The sequence below is a fragment of the Solanum tuberosum genome, unplaced genomic scaffold (assembly GCF_000226075.1).
Source record: "Solanum tuberosum cultivar DM 1-3 516 R44 unplaced genomic scaffold, SolTub_3.0 scf00072, whole genome shotgun sequence".
NCBI classification, from domain to species: Eukaryota; Viridiplantae; Streptophyta; class Magnoliopsida; order Solanales; family Solanaceae; genus Solanum; species Solanum tuberosum.
This window is the reverse complement of record NW_006238999.1, coordinates 1840464-1847824: the sequence shown is the minus strand read 5'-3', so window position 1 is coordinate 1847824 and position 7361 is coordinate 1840464.

Below are 7361 nucleotides of genomic sequence, written 5' to 3'. Positions count from 1 at the left end.
TATGATTTTAAAAATATCTTAAGTTGTTAGTACTTTTTTATATTATATTAACAATAATATATATTACTCTCTTTGTTCCAGTTTATGTGACATATATAAAATTTCAAAAATTAACCATTTCCTTATATGTATTTTAAATATATTAAATTGTTAATTATTGTAATTTATAGTACATTTTTAATGTAATTTTAAATAGTATATGTTACTTCCCATGTCTCAATTTATGTGGCATTGTTATATTATTATTTTTTAGAGTCAAGTGATTTTTTATATGTATCTTTTTTTAAATTGTAAATTATTGTGATTTATAATACTTTTTACGCCAATTTCAAACAATATATGTTTATCATCTAATCTATTTTATGTGGTATCAATACAATTTCGAGAGTCAATCAAATTTTTTATATAGCTTTTAAATATTCAAGTTGTTAATTATTGTGATTTATAGTATTATTTATATAATTTTAAAATATAATAGCAATTTTTTTTTAAAAAACACAATTTTCCAATATACGATATTTTTTCACTCTAAACGCAAAATATTTTGTCTTTGATATATTATGCAGAAAAAATATAGTAACAAATAAAGTAATTAGTATTTTAAAAGATGAATTTTCCATAAATAACAAAGTAAAAGAAGAAGTCTCCACATATTTCTTAGTCTTTTTATCAAGTCAAACTACATCACATAAATTAAAACGGGAGGAGAATAGTTTTATTCACTCTAGAAAATATTGAAGATCTATATAAAAAAATAAAGAAAAATTATGTACTTTTTATTAGAAATATTTTAAAGCTTTGAATTAAATAACTGAAATTTCTATATTAATAAATAAAAAAATTTGTAACAACATCCAAAATTATGTATTATAAACACATGACCAATATCTTATTAATAAAAGATTATTGTTGTTTTTATAAATGAATATATATAAGAGAGTGAGTGAGTTTGTTATTCTCAACTTCATTCACTCCACAGTACTCCACTACCCTCCCCTCCTAGTCCCTTCTTCTCTAGCTAGCTAGTTTCTTTCTCCGTCGAAATCACATTCTCTTCTCCTCTAATTTCTTTCTTTAGGAATGATGAATCGACCGGTACCTTTGTTGGTTGTTTTGTTTTTCCTCTTTTATGTTTTAGTTTATCAAGTAAAACACTATTTGCTTCCTCAGCCGTCCTTCCATTTCATGGAATTTTTGTTGACACAAGAGGCTCAAGAGGCAGCAATACCAATCTTATTGGTAATACCTCCTTTTGTGATGCTAATCTATAGCATCAAAAAGAGAGGAACTGTCTTGAATGTCATCCATTTTTCGGTGTTAGGAACTAATGGATTCACACTAGATATTATTTTTAGTGGGATTCAACTAGGTAGACACATATTCTGTGAAGAAGAGTTAGGCTTAATTGTTTTCATCTCTAACCTATTTTTCATCTTCATCATATATCTCGATCTATTTGCTGAAACGGAACCTAGAAATAGATTGATGAGGAAAATCGTGAAGAGATGCGTGTATGGCGTTTTTGTTTTGTCATACTACGAACGCATGCCAGCATTAATAATACCACTCATACCGACAATTATGGGTGCTTACTTAATAGTACGACTCTAGAGTTAATTAATTTCATATTACTTTTGTTCATTATGATATTAAATGATTATATTATGTCTTTGTTAGGTATTTTGCTATAATGATCCCCACAGATTGATATGATTCCGGTATGTATTTTATCTTAATTATTATTATTATTATGTGTGGTATGTATTTTATCTTTATTATTATTATGTGCTATTTCTAATTTTTTTGCATGCAGGTCAACTGGGACGCACACCTAGAATAAGTTGTTTATGTTATCTGTTATGTTTATGTTATTAGGAGGAGTATTGTATTTGTTAAGTTGTTGTAGTTTCGTTTATGTTATTAGCAGGAGTATTGAATTTGTTAAGTTGTTGTGGTTCCGTTTATGTTATTCAATTTGCATTCCTTGAACCTTTTATTTCATTAGTCAATGCAACTCTTTCTATTCTCCAAAATATTAATTAATTAGTCTACATTTGATTATTCAATGCAACACTTCCTATTCTCTAAACTATTTATTTCCCCAAATTAATTGGTCTATATTTGATTATTCAATGAAACTTTTCCTATTCTCCAAACTGTTTAGCAATGAACAAGGCACACTTAAATTTGATTAATAGGTAAGGGATACATTAGAGTGGTCCTACATATATATAATTTTTTCATATTCTTCAAGAAGGGTTCGATCAAGATTTGAAGTAAAAAAAAATGGAAGAGTGTTATAACCAGCTTCATATTATTGAGTAAAATTTATACAAAAACTTCAATTATTTTGTCTGAAATTTAATTTTGACAAAACAATGAATAGACTTACGAAAATTCGTGAATTTCGATTATACTTTAAATAAGAATCCTCAAATTGGTTATTTGTACACTATTAGTGCAAATATGCACACATAAAGTTCTGGGCCCATGAAGATTCCTGGCACTGGTGATAAGCCCAATATATATGAGGCCCATATCAATGATAAGACAAAACTAAAGGCCCATTTTGATGAAATTGACATGCGTGGGCCTCATTATTGATAAGTCTAACTTTATTAAAGGCCCACTTTGTTACCCGCACTAACAAGAGTGTGAGTCTCTCTATGTAATTGAAAGATCCTAGACATTAACAGTATCAAAACGTTCCCTCAGATCAAGCCATACTTTCCTTCCATCTGATTCATATACAACAGAGCTAATCAACCTAGGTGTAATTAATTAGTCTACATTTGATTATTCAATGCAACTCTTTCTATTCTCCAAATTTTTTGTTTCCCGTAATTAATTGGTCTACATTTGATTATTCAATGCAACTCTTCCTATTCTCCAAACCGTTTAGCAATGAATAACGCACACTTAAATTTGATTAATGGGTAAGGGATACATTAGAGTGGTCCTACATATATATAATTTTTTCATATTCTTCAAGAAGGGTTCGATCAAGATTTGAAGTCAGAAAAAAAGGAAGAATGTTATAACCAGCTTCATAATATTGAGTAAAATTTATACAAAAACTTCAATTATTTTTTCTGATATTTAATTTTGACAAAACAACGAATAGACTTACGAAAATTCGTGAATTTCAATTATACTTTAAATAAGAATCCTCAAATTGGTTATTTGTGCACTATTAGTGCAAATATGCACACATAAAGTTCTGGGCCTATGAAGATTCATTTCCCTTGTGATAAGTCAATTACATATGAGGCCCATATCAATGATAAGACAAAACTAAAGGCCTATTTTGATGAAATTGACATATGTGGGCCTCATTATTGATAAGTCTAACTTTATTAAAGGCCCACTTTGTTACCCGCACTAACAAGAGTGTGAGTCTCTCTATGTAATTGAAAGATCCTAGACATTAACAGTATCAAAACGTTCCCTCAGATCAAGCCATACTTTCCTTCCATCTGATTCATATACAACAGAGCTAATCAACCTAGGTCTGACATCATTCATTTTCCAACTTAGCACTACTGCGTTACATTTCTCCCATTGATCATGTAACTTAGTTTCAAATTTAGATTTAGGAAACATACCATCTACGAATCCTAATTTGCTTTGACCTACCAGTGCAATTCTAAAGGATCTACTCCATAGAGCATAGTTCAGGAACTACCTGGAGTATCAGTATGTTGAAGATAGAGTGGGTAATTGTGATCAATCGCTGGAAACGAGGTTGAGCCAGAAGTACCATTACCAGCTCTGTCACTTTCACTTGAACCACCAATTGCCATTACAATGACTTTGGATGCTTTTTTCGAAATCACCTTTGACTGCTGGTAATTTTGAGTATTAGGAGTCGATTTTATGCCTTTAAACTATCTACGATCGCAGCTCTGATACCATGATAACTCCATACATTGAGTTTAAGCTATACAGATTTACAGAAGTGAAGAGAGAGAAGAGGGAGAATTGAAGAAGAAGAGAATATTATTCAGAGATAGTTCTGTTACATTGAATCTAGACAGTCTAAAAGATCACACCATTCTAACCATCTATATATACATGTACTACTCAGCTAACTCTTAGTAACTAACTAATGCCACATCAACTTTCTTCTAACTACTACCGCACTAACAAGAGTGTGAATCTCTCTATGTAATTGAAAGATCATAGACATTAACAGTATCAAAACGTTCCCTTAGATCAAGCCATACCTTTCTTGCATCTGATGCATATACAACAGAGCTAATTAACCCAGGCCTGACATCATTCATTTTCCAACTTAGCACTACTGCGTTACATTTCTCCCATTGATCATGTAACTCAGTTTCAAATTTATATTTAGGAAACCTACCATCTACGAATCCTAATTTGCTTCGACCTACCAGTCCAATTCTAAAGGATCTAATCCATAGAGCATAGTTCTCAGAACCTGTTAGATGTAGTAAGATTAAGGAACTACATGGAGTATCAGTATGTTGAAGATAAAGTGGGTGATTGTGATCAATCACTAGAAACGAGGTTGTTCCAGTAGTACCATTACCAGCTCCACCATTATCAGCTCTGTCACTTTCACTTGAACCACCAATTGCCATTACAATGACTTTGGATGCTTTTTTCGAAATCACCTTTGACTGCTGGTGAATCTGAGCATCAGAAGTCAATTTTATGCCTTTAAACTAGCTACGATCGCAGCTCTGATACCATGATAACTCCATAGATTGAGTTTAAGCTATACAGATTTATAGAAGTGAAGAGAGGGAATTGAAAAAGAAGAAGCGAATATTATTCAGAGATAGTTCTGTTACATTGAATCTAGACAGTCTAAAAGATCACACCATTCTAACCATCTATATATACATGTACTACTCAGCTAACTCTTAGTAACTAACTAATGCCACATCAACTTTCTTCTAACTACCTAATAGATCACTTCACACCATATAGCTTTTTAGCTCTTTTCACTAATCAACAAATTCATTTTTACTAACTGGCAATTGATTAAAGTCATTTGCTTCTGTGAAAGCATTGTAAAAACATGGAATGTTTCTTCACTCACATGGTGAACTATATTTAATGCTTGATGCTGAATTAAGTTAATTTTAATCAATCAGCTGAAATAAATGGAATGCTTCACACACTTTTTCAACTTATCTCTACTCATACATATAGTATAATAATTAATTATGAATATGCATGGGAGTATATAGAGTTTTACAAGAAAAAGCATCTGACGGTTACATGGTGTGAGATCCACTACCATGTATCACACCAATATAGTGTGAGCATTTGAGAATCACACCATTAGGGTAATATTTGAGGGTATCACACCATTAGGGTAATATAGTGTGAGCATTTGAGGTGGGATCCACTAGGCAATGCCACTTTGAGTCGGTTTCTTTCTCTTATATAAGACACTTAAATTCTTTGGATGCTTTTTTCGAAATCACCTTTGACTGCTGGTGAATCTGAGCATCAGAAGTCAATTTTATGCCTTTAAACTAGCTACGATCGCAGCTCTGATACCATGATAACTCCATAAATGTAGTTTAAGCTATACAGATTTACAGAATAGAAGAGGGAGAATTGAAGAAGAAGAGAATATTATTCAGAGATAGTTCTGTTACATTGAATCTAGACAATCTAAAAGATCACACCATTCTAACTATCTATATATACATGTACTACTCAACTAACTTTTAGTAACCAACTAATGCCACATCAGTTTTATTCTAACTAACTAATAGATCACTTCACACCATATAGCTTTTTAGCTCTTTTCACTAATCAACAAATTCATTTTTACTAACTGGCAATTGATTAAAGTCATTTGCTTCTGTGAAAGCATTGTAAAAACATGGAATGTTTCTTCACTCACATGGTGAACTATATTTAATGCTTGATGCTGAATTAAGTTAATTTTAATCAATCAGCTGAAAAAACTGGAATGCTTCACGCACTTTTTCAACTTATCTCTACTCATACATACAATATAATAATTAATTATGAATATGCATGGGAGTATATAGTGTTTTACAAGAATGATCATCTGACGGTTACATAGTGTGAGATCCACTACCATACATCACACCAATATAGTGTAAGCATTTGAGCATCACACCATTAAGGTAATATTTGAGGGTAGCACACTATTAGAGTAATATAGTGTGAGCATTTGAGGGTATCACTTTACTAGGGAATATAGTGTGAGCATTTGAGGGTATCACACTACTAGGGGAATATAATGTGAGCATTTGAGGTGGGATCCATAGGCAATGCCACTTGAGTCGGTTTCTTTCTCTTATATAAGACACTCAAATTCATTCTTCTCTCCACAGTCCGTCCACACTACTCCCTTTCTTCTCTTCTTCTCTATTTTCTTTCTTTCTCTCGAAAAAAGGATGAATCGAGTTATGCCTACATTGATTGTCTTGTTTTTTCTGCTCTATGTTTTTGTTTATCAACTAAAACAATTTTTGCTTCCTCAACCAGCCTTCCATTTTATGGAAGTTTTGCTTCCATAGGAGGCTCAACAGGCAGCAATACCAATCTTACTAATAATACCTCCTTTTGTGATGCTAGTCTATAGCATAAAAAAGAGAGTAATTGTCATGAATGTCATTTATTTTTTGGTGTTAGGAACTAATGGGTTCACACTAGATATTATTTCTAGTGGGATTCAACTAGGTAGACACATATTATATGAAGAAGAGTTAAGCTTTATTTTTAATCTTCATCATATATCTCGATCTATTTGCTGAAACGGAACCTAGAAACAGATTGATGAGGAAAATCGTGAAGAGATGCGTGTATGTCGTTTTTGTTTTGTCATACTACGAACACATGCCAGCATTGATAATACCACTCATACAGACAATTATGGGTGCTTACTTAATAGTAAGACTCTATAGTTAATTAATTTCATATTACTTTTGTTCATTATGATATTAAATGATTATATTATGTCTTTGTTAGGTATTTTGCTATAATGATCACCATATATTGATATGATTTCGGTATGTATTTTATCTTTATTATTATTATGTGCTATTTCTAATTTTTTTGCATGCAGGTCAACTGGGACGCACACCTAGAATAAGTTGTTTATGTTATCTGTTATGTTTATGTTATTAGGAGGAGTATTGTATTTGTTAAGTTGTTGTAGTTTCGTTTATGTTATTAGCAGGAGTATTGAATTTGTTAAGTTGTTGTGGTTCCGTTTATGTTATTCAATTTGCATTCCTTGAACCTTTTATTTCATTAGTCAATGCAACTCTTTCTATTCTCCAAAATATTAATTAATTAGTCTACATTTGATTATTCAATGCAACTCTTCCTATTCTCCAAAC